Source organism: Lethenteron reissneri, chromosome 21 (genome assembly GCF_015708825.2).
Source record: "Lethenteron reissneri isolate LAM-NWPU_2019-01 chromosome 21, ASM1570882v1, whole genome shotgun sequence".
NCBI classification, from domain to species: Eukaryota; Metazoa; Chordata; class Hyperoartia; order Petromyzontiformes; family Petromyzontidae; genus Lethenteron; species Lethenteron reissneri.
Genome location: NC_083799.1, coordinates 4,733,240 through 4,754,772, shown reverse-complemented (window position 1 = coordinate 4,754,772; position 21,533 = coordinate 4,733,240). Strand labels below are relative to the sequence as shown.

The 21,533-nt window shown below is 42.3% G+C and overlaps 1 long non-coding RNA gene across 1 annotated transcript; it reads left to right on the top strand.

Annotated features, from left to right (window-relative positions):
• The first annotated feature begins 15,817 nt into the window (after positions 1 to 15,817).
• On the top strand, positions 15,818 to 20,444 carry LOC133345091 (uncharacterized). The gene is made up of 4 exons (XR_009755407.1): positions 15,818 to 15,917; positions 16,874 to 17,036; positions 17,451 to 17,489; positions 17,806 to 20,444. It is a non-coding gene; the product is annotated as an uncharacterized LOC133345091 (long non-coding RNA).
• The last annotated feature ends 1,089 nt before the right edge of the window (positions 20,445 to 21,533 follow it).

Sequence of the window (21,533 nt, the reverse complement as noted above, 5' to 3'; positions counted from 1 at the left end):
GTCCGGTGCACGCTTAACGACACATTTCCGTGTTAAACTTTTTCTCATGTGTTTTCTCTCGGTGCTCCGATTTTCTCCCACATGTATAATAAACACTCACCAACTGGCTGAAGACGTCTGAAAAGAAAAAGCTAATGCGCGACCCTCCTGAGAAAAGGTTCCACAACTCAGTCTGGCTTTCCTGGATAAATGCTGTACGTAAAATCATACAGGGGCAAATACGCTTCTGACACTGCTTGTGCCAGAGCACGCAGCACCCTAGAGGGTGCTGTTAAACGAATTCTGGTGAGCAATCGTAACTCTAAAATCTTTTTGCCTTTGGGCAGCGCTGTGAATGAGATTTCAAGAAACAGCTGCATGCAATGGGTATGCCTGTTCTTTTTTGTTCAAGATGGTTATTTCACCGATTTAAAGAAGTGCCCGTGTTTAAAAATGTGAATGTGGTACAAGGACGACATTTATTTATCCCAGTCAACATTACACTTGACATTCCAAATATAATCACGTGGTAATTAATACTGGGGTATTGATAAATGTGTTTATGACAATACTAAACGAATTTTATTTGTCTTATATAGGGCGTTTAAATGCTTCAACATCTCAAAGTTCCTTATAGTACCTCACATCTCTTCTGAACCATTTGAAGGGGATCGCTATTCGCAGCTGTCTCTGTATACCATGAGGTAACTTCGCACCAGCCTGCATTTGGGCATTGGTCTACTTGTAGAGTGCGATGATTACTTTGTGTAATCTCAATGGAGCAATCCCAATATGATTCCAAGAGGTTTGGCTTGGATAGTTTTCCTGGTACCACCTATGCGTTTTAATAAGTGCGTCTACTACACTGAAAACTATCGATGTGCAATGCGTGGCTCCGACACATTAATTAATTCTTCGGTACAGCTTCGGTTCTTCTCTCGCTCTGCAGATGTTGACCACTCAGGTGGCTGCGCTGCCCCGCGCCACGTGGCGCTCACCCGCTCACCAACACGCCGCAGGCTGACGGCGCGCTGGGGAGCAGCTGAGCGGCTGAGGGGCTGGAGGTCGAGCCGCCACATGGCAGGTGGAGGTGGCAGGGCAGCAGCGACGGGGAGCTCCTCTTGATCTTCACACACCGACCCCGCACGTTGCTGTGCCCCCGGCTTATATTCGCTCCCTGGCGACTAAGCCCCGCCTCTGGCCACGCCGCTCCTGGAACCTTCAGGAACGTTCAGGAGGCATCCCTGGTGGATCCGCCCCATCACCTTTACCCCAGATATAATCCCTACTGTAGATAAACCGTAACTGTAAAAACAACGTACGCCCCACAATAATACAGGAGATGGCGCTCTTATTAGAGAAGTTCCCGACGATGACTTGGAGACAAGACTTAGGGTTAAGGGCTTTCGCCGTAAGTTTATTAAAGATATTGCGATAACACGCAGGGGTAACAACGTCCCAGGGGTTAGGGGTCCCGGGATAGGTCCCACTCGTTCCTGTCACAGCCGGCTGCCCTGTGCTGCCTCCTCTGCGCCAGCCGTGGGTTCAGCCAACACGGCTGAGGAGCACAGCCACCTCCGGCCCTGACGCTGTGCTATCCCCTATTCCTACCCCCTTGCCCCTGGCTCCCCGTTCCACCCTCTTCTGACCCTCGACTCCAGCTATGACCCCGCCTACGTCACGGGGTCCCCCCTTTATACTCCAGGAGCGGTGACGTCACTCCGCCGCCCAGAGTGCATGACGTCACATCCCGTGATGTCATCGCATTGGACAGCACAAATGATGCCACTTCCGCATTCCACTCCTCTACATCACCCCCCCCCCCCCCCCTTGAAAAAAAAAACAGCCGACCCGGCTGCAACCACAACGCAAGCGGGGCCCAACCCCGGACCCAAGGCCAAACAACGAAGATTGGTTGTGCCTGGAGGTAAAACCGGCTGCTAGAAGTAACCCAACCTTAGGGCAGCATGGCCCCCCAGGCACCACAAGAATAACAACCCTTTAAGAGTGTGCTCCTAATCTCAGCTCGTTACCTGTATAAAAGACACCTGGGAGCCAGAAATCTTTCTGATTGAGAGGGGGTCAAATACTTATTTCCCTCATTTAAATGCAAATCAATTTATAACATTTTTGGCATGCGTTTTTCTGGATTTTGTTGTTATTCTGTCTCTCATTGTTCAAATAAACCTACCATTAAAATTAAAGACTGATCATTTATTTGTCAGTGGGCAAACGTACAAAATCAGCAGGGGATCAAATACTTTTTTCCCTCACTATATAACCTCTTGCCACGGCAGCTCTCCTGCCCACTTCAGCTTTTCTTGCTGTGGTTGTTCCACCTGATTTGGATTGCTTGTGTTACGATCGAAACGTCGTGATTTGTTTTATTTTATTTCTGCCTACGTGACTTTACCGAAAGAACCAAAGAGTATGAATTCCTGTACAGTATTGCCAAATGCATCATGCTCGTTAAGAGGTCTTGAATGAGCATGTTACGTGCCAGTGCAGACAAAGATGTATATGAATTAGTAACATCATTCAACATTGTCAATAAACGTGTGGATTTAATCAAACAATTTACCATAAAAAATAAACTTTAGGTGAATTTCGTAAACTTCCAGAGGTAATAAAATATTATTATTCTGACCTGAACATTATTTTGAATAACATAACAAAAAAATATTGTGCTCTATTTTAGACCACAATAAAGACAAGCATGCCTGGAAAATTCGGGTTCATTTTAAAGTAAAATGATGATACATTGATTAAACATAGATATTAAATAATATAACAAAAACATAAACTTCATCCTCAACGATATAATTACAGTAGATTCAGTAGAAAAGTCGTGGCCAATCATTGCAAATGTATAAAGTTATAAAGATGCGGAAAGGCCTTTTTTGTGTGACCTGCACTTGGTATTTCCTGTCTGCTGTGTAAGAACACACGTGCTGAACAGTTGTGCTCTGTAATAGATGACTCAGTTTAAAATATGTACCTTGTCAGACTCTATGGGTTAAAGAAAATCCTCGTGAATTTTTAAAAGATAATGGCCTGCTACGCATACGATGGGAATGTGTGCAAAAGTTATGACGCAACTATTGTCTTGACATTACATCTGCATGCAGATTATGTTAATTATATTCCACATTGCAATGTTGTTTTTCTTCTTGGTTCTTTCGGTAAAGTCACGTAGAAGGGAAGTAATAAAATAATAAAAATAAAACATAATCAAATTATTCTCACGACGTTTCGGCCACAACGCAAGTAGCCGTCCTCAGGTGAAAACCAGGTCTGTCGAGGCGACAGCGTCTGAATGAACGCGCACACGCGCTTGGAGCATGTATATAAGCTGGGTTGGAAGGGGGGAAGAAAGGGGGAGCCTTGAAAAAAGAATATGCATATCAAGAGGAATTTAGCATATTTATGGGAAATGCAGATATGTGATTAGTACTGCATATGCCCGTGCATTATGCAGGATTAGCAGCATCAAAGGGAGGGGGATAAGGGAAATGCAGGTATGTGATATGGGAAATGCAGGTATGTGAATAGTACTATTTATGCCCGTGCATTATGCAGGATTAGCAGCATCAAAGGGAGGGGATAGGGGTAGCATTAATGAAGGGAAGGAGTATTAATAGTATGTAGCTGCAGTAACTAAAACCACCACGTAAACAACTAAAATATAAACTACATATTATCATCAGTATACTAAATATACTCTACAATAAGCTGAGTTACTAACAGTAATACATTACAATTCTACGTCGTAAAAAATATATATATATTATGCTTCCATCTAAACTTTATTCTCTTACATCACACGAGTCTACACCGTACTATATACTGCCATAGACAAACCCAACATTATATATACTGTATTGCTATAAACCACCCTAAACCTTATACATTGTAATATTACACTATGTATTATTCTACCCACCTTAATGTATATCACACTGCTGTATATTCACTATACAATTACGATACTATATATTACTTCGTACATTGTATTAAGCATATAAATGTTATACTATTTGTTATTATACACTGTACCATTGACCGTCGTGTGAAAGATACTAAGGGGAAGAGTAGTGGGAGAAAACTTGCAGCGGAGCAAAGAATCCATTCCCTGCAGAGAATACAATGCCGGTGAGTGGAACGCGGTCTGAAAGTCACCGTAAACGTGAACACAATCAGTAAAGATCCGAAATGGTTTATTACGTCCTTCCAATGATTGCTAAACCGGAATCCATCTTCTCGGTTGAAATTGTCTCTGTGTTTGTATATGTGGATCGCCTCATGAACAAATCTCTCATGGTAGCGAGATGGCTTGCAGAGAACCTCTGTCTTGGAGAAGTCAATATCATGTGAGCCCACTGAATTGTAACAGTGATCTGCCACGGCTGAGGTGTTTGTCCTACCGTGTTTCAAGTCTGCTTTATGTTCACGGATGCAGTCCGAGACATGTCGTTTGGTTTCTCCAATGTAACTGCTACCACAGAGGCAACTTAGTTTGTAGATGCCAGGGTACTGTATGTCTGGAACCACATCTTTTATAGACGGGACCAGATCACGGATTTTATGTACTGTGTTGAATCATACCTGGATCTTGTGTTTAATCAGGATTTTGGAGATATTTTTTGTGACCCCAGCAATGTAGGGTAAGGTGATGGTCTTTAGAGGCTCCTCAACAGGATCCTTCTTGATGGTTGGAGTGATGGCTTTGCGGATTGTGTAGTTGGAGTAACCATTAGCCTTAAGAGTTTGGCGTACGTGAGTTCACTGGCAATGTGTTCCTGGTCGGAAATGCATTGGGATCTATGGTATAGAGTCTTGATGAGGGAATTCTTCTGGGATGGATGGTGGTGGGAATCCGGTTTAAGGTAAGCATCCGTATGGGTGGCTTTCCTGTAGACAGAGTGGCTCATTGAACCTTCAGGTCTCCTTTTAATTAGGACATCCAAAAAGGGTAGCTTGCCATCTTTTTCGACTTCCATGGTGAATCTGATGGCTGGGTGTATGGAATTGATGTGGTCGAGAAATTGGTCCAGAGCAGGCCGGCCATGTGGCCAGATGACAAAAGTGTCATCTACGTACCTCTTCCATAAAGTCGCGCGTAGAGTGGCAGTCTGGATGGCGTCAGTCTCAACTGATGGAAAAACACAGCACACATACAGCATCTGTTAATACTTGGAAATATCAATACAATGAATGAACACTACAGCATCATAACATTATCTTAGATAACATGAAACTCAACAATAGATCCTGGATGGACCAGGCACCTACATTAGTACTGAATAGCTATACAGGAGGATAAGCTATTGTGTTAAATAAGGGCACATCGTGTAATCACCATACTGCAGCCTAAATGTACAGCACTACACATAACACTGAACTGTGGATGAGATATTTCGTCATCCTTGCTCTCAAGATCGCAATAAGGTTACATGGATACAAGACTGACTCGACTTATTCAATTACAAGTAACATTCACAATAAGGCAAGTGGCAGGCTTCGTTGTTAACTAGGCCTCGTATTTATCGTAACAATTTAACAGCATTGTAAAGGCATTTACAGCATTATAACGGCCATTCTAACATTATAACAGCATTCCCAGTATGATAAGAACATAAACGAACTTACAGACAATGCTTCTTAAAGTCCCACAATGAACAGATGCATCTGTCTTCACTGAGACGCTATTTGTGCCAGAGGTGTGGACTCGAGTCATGTGACTTGGACTCGAGTCAGACTCGAGTCATGAATTTGATGACTTCAGACTCGACTTGGACTTGCATAACAATGACTTTGTCCCACCTCTGAGGTGTGGACTCGAGTCATGTGACTTGGACTCGAGTCAGACTCGAGTCATGAATTTGATGACTTCAGACTCGACTTGGACTTGCATAACAATGACTTTGTCCCACCTCTGAGGTGTGGACTCGACTCATGTGACTTGGACTCGAGTCAGACTCGAGTCATGAATTTGATGACTTCAGACTCGACTTGGACTTGCATAACAATGACTTTGTCCCACCTCTGATTTGTGCCTCCACTTTATAGTCTGTATAATGGCTGACACCCTGCCACATGGCTTACTGGATGTCAAATCGTAACTTCCTGGTCACGTGACCAAACTCAACATCCAAACAGGAAATTCCTGTGTACACACACCCACACACCTGCCGTGAGGCAGAACAACTAGCAACAACAACGACTGTACAGTTACCCCGAAGTGCATTTTTCAACACAAATGGAGTCTGCTCTATGATTTAACAAAATGTGTTGTAAGAGAGCAGGGCGATGCTGTGGTAACATTGTGCATCACAGAAAGAAGGGTTCAATTGCTAACTGAGGTACTGTTAGTTTGTATGTTCTCTTTCTGATCTGCATGGGTTTCCTCCGGGTACTCCAGTTTAATCCCATGTAAAATTTGTTTTAACTGATATTATGCAAACATCCCAATGCTGAAACATACCTCAAAATGACTCAATTGGCATTATGCATAGCAACATTACCCCCTGCAACATCTTAGCAGGACCCTACTAAAAAAGAGTCTTGAGACTCAGTGAAGCTTTCCTGAATAAACAACCATAATAATTATTATATTTAATACAATTGTATTAATTTCAAATGGGGAGCGTGACATTTCACGAAACGGATTTAACATGTGACAGCTTACACTGTATTGGAAAGATGCAACACATTAAAAGACACTTGATAAACTTAGGGGTAATACTGCCATTGTATAATGGTTAGCACAATGTACATGCAATTCAGAGGTTAACAATTTTATTTATATTTTCAGGCGCGGCAGTTGAAACAATGGGAACGACTTTTTCAAATGAACCTCCCCCACCTCTGTCCACTGAGCAGTATAAATAGGTACACGAAAGTTAGTCGATCGGCACGTTCTGTGAGGTGGGGTAAAGTGTGGGTCGTCTACTTGAAAACTATACATCTCAGCAGCATGGAAGAGTCGGCTAAACCACTCTAGACTGGCTTGTGTATGTATGTTGAACTTGTTTCACAACCGTACAAAGCTAACCGTGTTTATCGGAGGTGCTTATTAGAGCTTCCAGTAGTGGAGTCTTATCTGTCAGTAGTGTCATGAGCAATATACTGCAGGGCTGCACCTTTGCGTGATGAAACTCATGACCATCCCATCTTGTTTGGCTAAGGGCATTGTTTATGATGTGGCACTTGGTAAATGTTCTGTTATGTAATGCATATTTTTGGCATGTTTTATTTTAAAAGGAAAATTGTTTCAAAGTTTGTCAACTGCAAAGGGAAACAAATGCTCTTAATGGGTTGTTGTGGTTGATATCAAGTTCCAGGCACGTGAGCCTTCTAAAAAAAATCTGTGTAATCAGATTATGCGATAATTTTGTAAAATAAATAATCTATAACAATTGAGCGTTTCGATATAGCCCATAACATCCACTTTGTCACGAGAGATGAAATACGTCAACCTTATACATGTAAACAATAATCATGCATTTGCATAAGCACAACATAACTAATTTAATGCACCTCATTATGAAAAACATAATTTCCTTCTTAATTACACTGATGTTACGACTGGGATAATTCTTTATACTATGCTGTGCCTCATTGGTGAAGGTATTTAGCTGGGTATGTTTCTCCCCATGGGTAAGCATGATAGATGTTACTTTTTTTCATGCGCTGCAAAAAAAAATGTTCTACAATAATTAGGTTAACCAGAATGCTGCATTGAGAACGATATGCAATTATGATTATGTAGATGTGTTTTTTGTGATGCTGACATAGAATAATGGATTTGCAATCCAGATGTGGCTGGTTTGATCCCCCACTACAGTAGTTGAAACAATGAACACTTTCTTAAATAACCTCACTACTATCCACCCAGCAGGATCCGACCACTTCTCCACATGGCATTGATCTGCCAAGAAAACTGTGGTACTCCATCAACCACTTTAGAATGGCAACTGGTTGCTGCACACACCTCTTCCACAAGTGGGCTCAACAAAGTGGCTTTACACGTGGAAATTTATAGTAGCCAAATACTCCAAGTTGAGAGAAAAACAGGAGGACCTGGAGAAAAATCCATTCGACCACAGGGAGAACATGCAAACTCCAAGTATACAGGTATCAGGATCAGATCGAACCTATGACTTCCTGTCTACCCGGCGAGGTAGTTAACATATCCCAGACACCGTAATGATGATGAGAGAGAGAAAGACACGCAGACTCCAAATATACAGCAGGCATCGTCACTGTGGCTCTCCAGAGATGACTCACGGTGTGATTGCGGCCAGCTAAACCAAACAATTTACCAAAGCGCAAAAAACTGCACTGTACGCCCAGTCTCCGGCAGATTGAACAGTATTAGTTGTGCGACTCCGGACGCTATCACATGGCTCACAAACTTAAACCTGGACATACAATTTACACTTACTTGCCACACTCTATGAGAAATAGTAAAATTAGTACACCACAAGCAGTTGATTAGCAGGTTGTTTGTGTGGTGGTGTAAAGTGTGAGTACTCCCACCTCCTCAAAGGCATCTGCCCATCATAGAAAAGTAGGATAACATACCTAACATACCCTCTAGACTCTAAAGGGGCTTTCTAGAGCTCCCACTCGTTCGAGGCCCTTCTGGCAGCAGTTGCGTGAACAAGCAATTGCAGGGCTGCACCTTTACATTTTCAATATTTAGGTTCCATGGTCATAAAAATATCCAAAAATTTCCCGAATATTTTTCCTAAATGGAAATTTACTTTATTTCACAGTGATGTGTGGAATATACATCTGAAATCAAACAAATCAAATATTGAGGCATTTTAAAGCATAAACTAAATGCGGCCTCCTGGTCCTTTGATTATTGGTGCCATGTGCAAGCAGTGGAGTGGCACCCAGTGATTGGTAACCCATGGGAAGATTTAACCCCAAATGGAGGGAGACTGTAACAGCAGTTGTTGAAAGTTGGGTACTGACCGTACAACAGCTATGGGATCTGCAGAAGGAAGCGATGCCGAGTTGTAGCATCAGCTGCACTGGCCATGATGACCTCTTGAGCAACCCGTTCCATGCTCAGACAGTGCAGTCAGGCATATCAGTCGAGGCATCACCCAGAAAAAAAACCGTTTTATTTTAGATTAATTCATATCTGTTCTGGAAGCAAAACGGTTGAAAGCTGAGAAGATTGAGCAGAGTGCAGCAACTAAAATAAATCTTCCCAATAATATGCAAATGATGCATGATTTTGACACTCTTGGCATTGCCCTTAGAACATGTTGTTAACGTGTACTTTTGTAAACTTTTTGAATAGTTCCTTTTTTATCAACTGGATATAAAGCAATGAAGCAACACTATATGTGCATGTAAAAACACATAGCTATATTTCTAAGTGAATACTTATTTTGTGTTCCTCTCCATTTTTCTTATATTGTCATTATGCAGTATCATTGAATTTATATTTACCAACCACAAGGGGAAATGCCCAGCATAGAGAAACCACTCTGCAAGATTAGGCTGAAATAGGTCTGCATTAATCCATGAGATAATGGAAATTGGTTTATACCATTGTAATTCGTTGTGCAGTATGCAGAGCACATGTCAAGTCAAATAATGCCGAAGAGTGGTGACTTTCTTAAAATAACAGAAAATGGTGTAGTAGCTGGATATAAGCAACGCATGCTTACATTAGATTAGCGCGGGGGGAAAGTGAAGGGCATCTTCTGATACAATGACACTCAGCCTTTTTTACAAGGAGTGTGCTTATATCCAGATTCTACTGAACAGTGTATGTGAAGCTCCTGCATACAGTGCGATTGTATGGTTAATGATTAATTTAAAAGTAACGCATACGTTACTCAGAATGTAAAAATTCACGAACTAACATATTTTCAAAGTTTAAGCGCTCATTCCCTTTTCATATCTAACTTGCTGTTTTTCTGTTTGTTGAATTGTCTTTTTCCAAATGCATAGGTTTCTAAGCGAACGTTTTAATTGAAGTAATATTCTAGTTGTTACATTTGTAATAAGTGGCTCCGACATAATAAGTAACTTCAAGGTATTTATTAAATCTTCAGTACAGCCACCCTCTCTTTCCGCGGATGTCGACCCGCTCTTGTAGTTGCGCTGCCCCGTGCCACGTGGCGCTCACCCCGCTCGCTAACGCACCGCCTGGCTGGCAGCGCGCTATGGAGCGGCTGAGCAGCTGGAGGTCGAGCCGCCACGTGGCAGGTGGAATGGCGGGTCAGCAGCGACCGGGAGCTCCACTTCGATCTTTAAACACCGACCTCGCACGTTGCTGTACCCCCTGCTTATATTCCCTTTTCGGAGGCTAAGCCCCGCCTCTGGCCACGCCCCTCCTGAAACCTTCGAGAACGTTCAGGAGGCTTCCCTGTTAGATCCACCCATTCACCTTTCCCCCAGATAGAATCCGTACTATAGATAATACATGGACTGTATCAATGTAAATATAACCCCCACAATAATCCAGGAGATGGTGCTCTCTTATTACATCACCCCCCCCCCCCCCCCCCCCGATGAAAAAATCTAGACGTCCCGGCTAAAGAAGGAACACGTAATACGGAGCACCATCAGCAATTAGCATTGAACACAACAAGGTTGGAATAAGAAGAACACGGAATGCCCCAACAATCAACACGTAACAACAACAATGCTGAATAAGAAAAAGACACGCAAGTTAGAAACCAAAGTCCATCAAGAAAACCGCTATGTCTTGGAGCATGTCCGCATAGCCGGGCCATCCGCCCGAGGCGGAACCAACACAGGAACACCCCAGGTGGAAGCAGTGGTCCAGGAGGGGGCGACACAGCCAGATCCAACGCTGGTTGGCATGGTAGGACAGGGGCGTCCGCCGGTCCTGCCGTCTCACTCAAGGACGCTGTGTGGAGGGAAGTGAAGGCGGACGGTCAGCTGCAGGAGACGCGATCGGCGATGCAGGATGAGCACGGCACTCCCTGGAGTAGTGGCCCACATGGCCACACCTGTAACACGTGATGGGAGGCCGCTGGTGCAGCAAATCTTCGTCCCGGAGCGGTTGGTAGACGTTCTGACGACGTTGACCATCCTTAGGTCGCTAGTTCCACGGAGGGACCGCTGCCGCAACGTCACCTTCCGACGGTGCCTCGGCGGGGATGACAACCACCTTGGATGGACGCCAACCGATCAGTTGACAATTACGAGCCGGGTCCCCTGTCCATGTCGCCATCTGCACCCACTGCTTAAAATTTTCACGTGCGTTAAGGCAACACGCGGCCCACAAGGATGTCTTCGATTCATGGCCGCATGTGGGAAGGACACCACCCATCTCCCTAGCCAACGCCAATATGCGGTCCATCACCAGCGGATCCAAGATTTCCTGTTGTACATCGGGGTAGGCATCAACTGCCATGGCCATCAAAGTACTTCTGTAGGCGAGGGGCGACTCCGAGCTCCTATGCCTACGGTGCTGAAATTTTCTTGTTCTGTCGTCTAGCAGCTCGTAGACTTTCGCCATCTCCTCAATAGCTTATTTGAGCATCTTTTTCTTCTCCGGGGGAATGGAATGGAAAACAGCCAATGCATCATCGTCCAGCATGGTGGGCAAGGCAATGAGCGCCTCCTCCTTCGACCAGTGGACCGATTTGTAGGTGGCCTCGAAGCGCCACCGGAAGGCACTCCAATCACCACCAACTGCCACGAACTCTCGCACTTGGGGCAGGCATCGACCACGATCGGCGCTCTCCTTTGCAGTGGGTGTTGCGATGCTTGGCGAATCCCTGTGCAGCAGCGATAAACTGGTGGCCGACGCACCGCTCTCCTCCGCAATGTTCAAAATGGCGGCCATGACACGCATGGCTGGCGTTGACTGTGAAATGGCGGCCGTTTCCACCCCACCCGAGATGGCGGCTGTGTTTCCCAAGGGGGGACCCTCCGAGGCACCATCGCCGGTCCTCTGCATGTTCACCCCTGGACGGTCCACCACCGGACTTCCTCCAGCGGCGATCGGCGTGACGAGAGTGACAAGGTGGAAGAGCGCTATTGTCAAAGCGCCCAGCTGCGTCTCCACCCTCCGCCACAAATCGTCAGGGCGAAGCTGATGTGAAGACTACGCCGCGCCGTCCGCCACAGGTGCGACACCGGCACCTATCATGGGCTCCATAACCGGGACCACACAATCCGGGGTCGGCAGGAGCTGAATCGCCGTCTCGTCACCGGAAAAGGACACTGTATGTGGATTCTTCTTATTCTGGTGTTTGGACATTGTGTCTTTAGTAGAACACTGCCAGAAAAAGTCCACTATCTGACACCACTGTATAATTGGCTCCGACACGGTAAGTAACTTCAAGATATTTATTAAATCTTCAGTACAGCCACCCTCTCTTCCTGCGGATGTCGACCCGCTCTTGTGGCTCCGCTGCCCCGCGCCATGTGGCGCTCACCCCGCTCGCTAACGCACCGCCTGGCTGGCGGCGCGCTATGGAGCGGCTGAGCGGCTGGAGGTCGAGCCTCTATGTGGCAGGTGGAATGGTGGGGCAGCAGCGACGGAGAGCTCCTCTTCGATCTTCAAACACCGACCTCGCACGTTGCTGTACCCGCTGCTTATATTCCCTTATCGAAGGCTAAGCCCCGCCTCTGGCCACGCCCCTCTTGGAACCTTCGAGAACGTTCCGGAGGCTTCCCTCTTAGATCCGTCCATTCACCTTTCACCCAGACAGAATCCCTACTATAGATAATTATACGTGGACTGTATGAATATAAATGTAACCCCCACAATACTCCAGGAGATGGCGCTCACTTATTACACATTGAAGCTACTTTAGGTTTCATCATGATATAAATACAGTATATACACAGCAATGTTTTTACTACAGTAAATGGATTAGCACATTTCAAAAGAAGCAGTTGATTTTGAAAATGATGTAGTTAAACACGTACATATACAATTACATCATTTAATTACTTAATAGTAAATGTATATTGAAAACAATTGAGACATTAAAACATAAGGGACGGTATAATACACATCTTGAAGATATTTTAAGTCAACTAGACAGAACCACATATCCAATAGTTAGATGTTAATAACGTCTGAGCAAATGGCACAGTGGCCTTATCTCCAGAATAAAAACAATAAAAGAAATAGGACCCAAATTAATTTAATTAGATGTGACATTTATTCCCGTTCCCAAAATGTAACTGCGCTAACATCTTGCACCCATCATGTACTCTGTTAATCTCTCTGACTATAACTCTTTACTGTTGCCGTTTTGATTGTTATTTCAGCAGATGCTGTGGATAATAGTGAAACGATAAAACGTATGATCCTGTGGTTAAAATTAGTGTAATAATGTTACACAATTCAGTGTCAGTCTATCATAACTACATTTGTATAGCACCTTTAACATATCAGCCCGAAGTACTTTCTATACTAGGAATATATTGAGAAGAACTACAATTGAATTTACTTGCGTTACATGGTATTTGAAAACAAAATCTATTTTTCTTCTTGGTTCTTTCGGTAAAGTCACGTAGAAGGGAAGTAATAAAATAATAAAAATAAAACATAATAAAATAATTCTCACGACGTTTCGGCCACAACGCAAGCAGCCGTCCTCAGGTGAAGAACATGTCTGTCGATAAGACAGAGTCTAAATGACACGTCTTAGGCTTGGAGTGTCTATTTAAGCTGTGAGGGAGGAGGAAGAGAGCCATGACAAAAGAATTTGCATTTGAAGAGGGATTTAGCATATTTATGGGAAATGCAGGAATGCGAATAGTGCTAATTGTGAAATGCGTGGGAGGTGGGCGGGGGGGTTTTCAAAAGCATATTATGCCCATGCAATATGCAGGATTAGCAGCATGAAAGGGAGGGGGCAGGGGCAGGGGCAGCACCAACAAAGGGAAGGAATGTGAATAATATTCAGCTGCAGCAACCAAACAACCATGTAAAAAACTAAAGTATAAACTTCATAGTATCATCAGTATACTAAATATACTCTCCAATAAGCTGAGCTACTAACAGTAAGTAATACATTACAATTCTATGTCGCAAAAAATATAATATGCTTCCAGCTAAACTTTTTTCCCTTACATCAAACAGGTCTGCTCCGTACTATATGCTGCCATAGACAAACCCAACATTAAATTATATACTGTATTACTATACACCACCCTAAACCTTATACATTGTTATAATACACTATGTATTATTGTACCCACCCTAATGTATATCAAACTGCTATATATTCACTATACAATTACGATACTATATATTACTTTGTACATTGTATTAAGCATATACATGTTATACTATTTGTTATTATACGCTGGACCATTGACCGTCGTGTCAATGGGTGAGTCGTGGGGGGAAAACTTGCAGCGGAGCAAAGAATCCATTCCCTGCGGAGAATACAATGCCAGTGAGTGGAACGCGGTCTGAGAGTCACCGTAAACGTGAACACAATCAGTTAAGATCCGAAATGGTTTATTACGTCCTTCCAATGATTGCTTAGCCAGAATCCATCTTCTCGGTTGAAATTGTCTCTGTGTTTGATGTAAGGGAAAAAAGTTTAGCTGGAAGCATATTATATTTTTGCGACATAGAATTGTAATGTATTACTTACTGTTAGTAGCTCAGCTTATTGGAGAGTATATTTATTATACTGATGATACTATGAAGTTTATACTTTCGTTTTTTACATGGTTGTTTGGTTGCTGTAGCTGCATACTATTCACATTCCTTCCATTTGTTGGTGCTGCCCCTGCCCCTGCCCCCTCCCTTTCATGCTGCTAATCCTGCATAATGCATGGGCATAATATGACTTTGAAAACCTCCGCCCACCTCCCACGCATTTCGCAATTAGCACTATTCGCATTCCTGCATTTCCCATAAATATGCTAAATTCCTCTTCAAATGCAAATTATTTTGTCAAGGCTCTCTTCCTCCTCCCTCACAGCTTAAATAGACACTCCAAGCCTAAGACGTGTCATTTAGACTCTGTCTTATCGACAGACATGTTCTTCACCTGAGGACGGCTGCTTGCGTTGTGGCCGAAACGTCGTGAGAATTATTTTATTATGTTTTATTTTTATTATTTTATTACTTCCCTTCTACGTGACTTTACCGAAAGAACCAAGAAGATGAATTCCTGCAGTCACGAAAGCTTTAAATCGAAATATAAAATCCATTTTACACCATAAAGTATATAAATGTATGCTACATGTTTTAACACAGTACACACATGTGCACTGCTAAATGTTAAGTTTATGTTCATCGTTGCTGTTATTTTGTTCTCGTTGTTGCACGTTTGGCAACGTACGAAAGAAGTTCACCATATATGCAAAAAATATATACTAAGTCCTGTTTGTGTAAAAAAAAGTGCATCTTTCACTTTCTACAGGCATGCATGATTTTATTGTTTAAAATATAATCATGTAAAGCCTTTTGTCAATCCACTGCTGGATGAGACCTCCCAACACTGTCTGTAGCAGGGGTTGTCTGACCATTTATCACCATACTGGTCAGTGCAGACTGCTGAAAGGAGCGGTTATCACTCAACGCTGATGTTATCCATGGCTAGAATTTGGACAGAGGTGATTTGGGTTCATAGCACAGCGAGCTAATGACTGCATCACCCAGAATAAAGAATGCAACATTACGAATACTGTATAGCACTATCGTTGATAAATTAAATTCTGCAATTCAAAATTTTGCATTGAACTATAACTCAAACTACTTTGTTGCATTTTCTAAACGGAATCCGTAAGCAGCAGGCTATTGCGTACTTAGCATGACTGCAGCAACAGTGCAGCTACGCAATCGATGGAATGTGATGAAATCTTAATTCTTATAAGGCTTCATCAGCATATAAGAACTTGCGACATCCATTTTGGGTTAAGTTGTCTGAGCAGGGGATTACAGACAGAGGTCTCAAGTAAGTAAACTTTGTTAATGTATTACACGTGACAATTTGTAATCATTGTTTGTTATGTTTTACTACGTGATTTAGTGATTTGTCTTGTCAGAGTATAAAATATAGAAGAGCAATACCGAATATATTATGAAAACACTTGGGTTTTTCTCATTGCAAGCTTAGTTGAATGTTTTACATCGATGTGTGAAATTCCTATCTTCGTTTTTTCTCGCTTGTAAACAATATTGTAATTTAGATTTTGCAAGTATTTGTAAAATAATGTTTTTGTTAACGCTTAAAAGCGCATTTTTGTGTTTTATTCTGAATTAAATATTTTCAGAAAGCCTTTCATATTAAACGCCAGAAATGTTGCTGTTATAAACATTTGTTCCATAAGTCCTATGAAAATACTGCCAGAAACGATATTTTCACATGTATTGTATTGAAAGTGGCTTGATTTTTTTACTGCTTTTGGAAATAGTTTGCAATGTATTTCACAGTCATAGCTAAAATATGTGAACTTAGTTCCACCATTTGTCAAACCGCTGCTGGATGAAAGCCTCGTCCACATGCTGTCAGTCATGGAGGTTGTCTGATCATAGTTCAACACGCTGATCAGTGCTGTGTGTAGGTGAAAGGGGCAGCGATGACAGGTTGACATATCAATGACAACTGGTGTTAGGTGGTATCGAATTGAACTCAGGTAGTCAGGTTCACAGCACAAATGTGCGAGCAAATGTGTGAACCACTGCGCCATCACTCCCCCCTGAAAATATTTGTGTGAGTGCTTAATATTAGCAATCATGTATTCACACCTTTATAGATTCCCCTCATTAATCAACAGCTTGAATACAACGTGTGTTACGCTAAGTGTAGTGAAACCAGTGATTCTTGTTTTAATGCGTTAAACATATCGGCTGATGGGTATTTTACAGACTGACCTTAAGTTTAATGCATAGTATTGTGCCCATTCGCAGTAAGACTCAACCGCTGCATCCAACTGAAACGTATGAGCCCACACCACGCTGCCGTCCACCATGGAGGTCACGTTTTCAATGTTGCCCAACGTGACACCTACCGGGAATCCTACTAGCAGTCACAACACTACAAAATTCCCTTTTCAGGTCTCTCAACATGCAGGTGAACAGTGCTGTAGTGCCATGATTAAGATGTATGTACAGTATGTATGCTGGACTTCTTTCGCACCGCATTTCGTAATGCAAATAGATATTTTTTGGTGTAAGCGGAGGTGATGGAAATGCATCCAGTGAATGTAAATTTAACTTCTAGTTGTACGTGTTTTGTTCATCAAGTATATAACTAAATAATCCATTGTGAATTGCAAGCTAACAGCAGATACATTCATAAAATTAAAGGCTAATTATTCCTCAAAGTAATTGGACAAGGATTTTTTTAATGATGAAATCATTAATCTGTAATGTTGTTTGTAAGATGTAACAAAAATGAGTTGAATATGAATGTCTAACACCACTCACGACCTTAAAGCGTTGTTTGCATTTGATCACATAAGCATCCTTCATTTTTGTTTTTCAGCAACAGAAGAGGATCACATGAACAACGTTATTCTTGCGTGTAAGGAAAGCATATTTTCGACAAAATGTACACTCACAAGTTACTCATCTGCCGATCTTATTTATGAAATCCTACAATTGTATTTTGAGTGTGCACTTTATTTACAATCCATTGACACATTCACCACGTTAAATTGTAGTGTTGTTCTTATATTTTTTGTATAAAGTTCATTCTGTAGTAAAATCTGACATTGGAATTCTCATAAATAGCAGGGGTCTGCCACTGTACTGTATTTTGAAATCTGATAATGTGCATGCCGAGTGGAAAATAATGCAATGAGTTGGTTTTTTTGGTGTCTTTTATTTTTCCATTGCAGGCTTTGTCGCATTTATTCTGGTCCTTATTCTGCTGGTGGTCATCATCGTCACACCATTAGTGCGCCATAAGGGCAGCTACAAACCCCAGAATGAGGACACCGTGGAAGAACCAGAAATGTTCACGATGCAGGAGCCCGACAATGAATTCAGTGAGCTCTAACACACAAATAAGGGAGAGAAAACCTTTTAAGTCAGCGATGAAGAAAAATATTCTGCTGCCTATGCTGGAGGGTTACACTACACTCAGACTGTGTTGACCTCCAGTACCATTGTTTGTTATTTTTAAAGTGTAAACCTTGCAATGTTTGTATAGTCAAATTTACACTAGATAGATTAAGATGACACTTAGCATTGTTTAACTTTATTTTAGTTTCTTCAAGTTTTCAGTTATGGCTCACCTATCTTGTCAAATATTTTTGGCACCAAGTAAATTTGGAGATTTTTAGCAGATGATAAATATGAATTGATGGAGGACTCGCTTGTGACAAGTTTGTCACCATAAAGTACACTGTGGACATGCTGCATCTAACCGCTGCATCCTGGTGAAACAGTCTGCATAATTAATTAATAGACTAGTTAATAACAAATTATAGCTACTGTGACAACTGGGGTACGCATTTGCAAGCATTTACCTAATGACCCATGTAATTGAGGTTTAATTATAATAAACAATGAGCTAGCACACATCCGCTACTCATGGGATAACAGATTTAATCCCAAAAAAGTAAAATCAATGTAGCTTCTAACTAAAATGATGAATAATTAGATTTTGTTTACAGCACGAAGGGAAATTCTACATTTCTATACCAGGGGTATCTTTCCATATAACAACCACTGTTGATATGCCGCGAAGTAGTTCTAATTTGATCAACTCTGGAAGGATAAAGGGTTGAGGCAGTCCCTGACTGGAATATGAACTCATAACCTTCAAGGCTGTGAGCTCTCACTACTGGGCCATACGAGCAGACAGGATGCGAATCAGCTGGTGCCTAATTGTAGACATATGCAATAGGTTACATTTTACTATAGAGCCATACAATTTACTGAAAACCATCATAGGGGCTGCCAGAGAAATACAAAGGCTAATCAAATTATACCATTTGACTAATATTCTTGGGTCTTTCGGTAAAGTCACATAAATACAGTGAGGGAAAAAAAGTATTTGATCCCCTGCTGATTTTGTACGTTTGCCCACTGACAAAGAAATGATCAGTCTATAAATTTAATGGTAGGTTTATTTGAACAGTGAGAGACAGAATTACAACAACAAAATTCAGAAAAACGCATGTCAAAAATGTTATAAATTGATTGGCATTTTAATGAGGGAAATAAGTATTTGACCCCCTCTCAATCAAAAAGATTTCTGGCTCCCAGGTGTCTTTTATACAGGTAACGAGCTGAGATTAGGAGCACACTCTTAAAGGGAGTGCTCCTAATCTCAGCTTGTTACCTGTATAAAAGACACCTGTTCACAGAAGCAATCAATCAATCAGATTCCAAACTCTCCACCATGGCCAGGACCAAAGAGCTCTCCAAGGATCTCAGGGACAAGATTGTAGACCTTCACAAGGCTGGAATGGGCTACAAGACCATCGCCAAGCAGCTTGGTGAGAAGGTGACAACAGTTGGTGCGATTATTCGCAAATAGAAGAAACACAAAAGAACTGTCAATCTCCCTCGGCCTGGGGCTTCATGCAAGATCTCACCTCGTGGAGTTGCAATGGTCATGAGAATGGTGAGGAATCAGCCCAGAACTACACGGGAGGATCTTGTCAATGATCTTAAGGCAGCTGGGACCATAGTCACCAAGAAAACAGTTGGTAACACAATACGCCGTCAAAGACTGAAATCCTGCAGCGCCCGCAAGGTCCCCCTGCTCAAGAAAGCACATATACATGCCCGTCTGAAGTTTGCCAATGAACATCTGAATGATTCAGAGGACAACTGGGTGAAAGTGTTGTGGTCAGATGAGACCAAAATGGAGCGCTTTGGCATCAACTCAACTCGCCGTGTTTGGATGAGGAGGAATGCTGCCTATGACCCCAAGAACACCATCCCCACCGTCAAACATGGAGGTGGAAACCTTATGCTTTGGGGTGTTTTTCTGCTAAGGGGACAGGACAACTTCATCGCATCAAAGAGACGGTGGACGGGGCCATGTACCGTTAAATATTGGGTGAGAACCTCCTTACCTCAGCCAGGGCATTGAAAATGGATCGTGGATGGGTATTCCAGCATGACAATGACCCAAAACACACGGCCAAGGCAACAAAGTAGTGGCTCAAGAAGAAGACAATTAAGGTCCTGGAGTGGCCTAGCCAGTCTCCAGACCTTAATCCCATATAAAATATGTGGAGGGAGCTGAAGGTTCGAGTTGACAAACGTCAGCCTCGAAACCTTAATGACTTGGAGAAGATATACAAAGAGGAGTGGGACAAAATCCCTTCTGAGATGTGTGCAAACCTGGTGGCCAACTACAAGAAACGTCTGACCTCTGTGATTGCCAAAAAGGGTTTTGCCACTAAGTACTAAGCCATGTTTTGCAGAGGGGTCAAATACTTATTTCCCTCATTAAAATGCAAATCAATTTATAACATTTTTGACATGCGTTTTTCTGGATTTTGTTGTTGTTATTCTGTCTCTCACTGTTCAAATAAACCTACCATTAAAATTATAGACTGATCATTTCTTTGTCAGTGGGCAAACGTACAAAATCAGCAGGGGATCAAATACTTTTTTCCCTCACTGTATAGGCCTTTTTCCAAAATTTATATTAAGTATAATTCTACCAATATTTATATTTTTTCATAATAATCCATCGGGGTGTAGCATGGGGTACAAAAAAGGGTGTAACAAAACACCCTCACCCGCTGACCTCACAAACCATACAAGAAGGCAGCTAGAGATAAACCATAACATGTAATAAAACCCCAACCGTGAAGGAAGGAGCCAGGCCTTGATGAAACAACTTATCACTCCAATAAAATTAGAACAAACACACACATACCCAAAACAGCGGGGACCACAAATCTCCCCGGACGAGGGCAACATTTTTTTTATTGTTTTCTCTTTCGTTTCTTTTAATACAATGGTAAAAGTTCGGAACTTAGCGACAAGGATAAGTCGACATCATAGTCTGCCAACACACTCACCCAGATTAAAAACCAGACTGCAGTCCACATTGGTGGCCTTGCATTATTACTTACCTTATTTTACTCTCATTCACCTCACATTGTTTCTTATTGTATCTTGCTGTCTACGTGACTCTACCAAAAGAACCAAGGAATATGAATTCCAGCAGTCAAGAAAGCTTAAGTGAAACTTAGTTATATCTCCAACCTCAGGATATCAAAATATAACTCGAGTATAAACAGCACAGATCCCTGGATACAGACGGGGAACAAAGGTTAATAAAACCCTAGGAATATACGTGGTAATAACAATGGTAAATCACAAATCTTGGGAAACATAAACCAAATAATAATTATGAAGTATTAAACCGAGGGTCATCCAGAAGAGATACAAGGCTAAATAGGTCAATCACACAAGACCAAGATAAAATGTATTCCATAGAGAGAGCCTCCCAACCGATTTTTTTCTTCCAGGAGAGATAGACAAAAATGTAACACCCAGCCACGAGGTAAGAGGGGTGGAAGAATACAACCGGGCAAAAGGAACACCTTCCCTGCTTCCAGATTAATTATTACAGAAGTTGAAAAACTAGGAA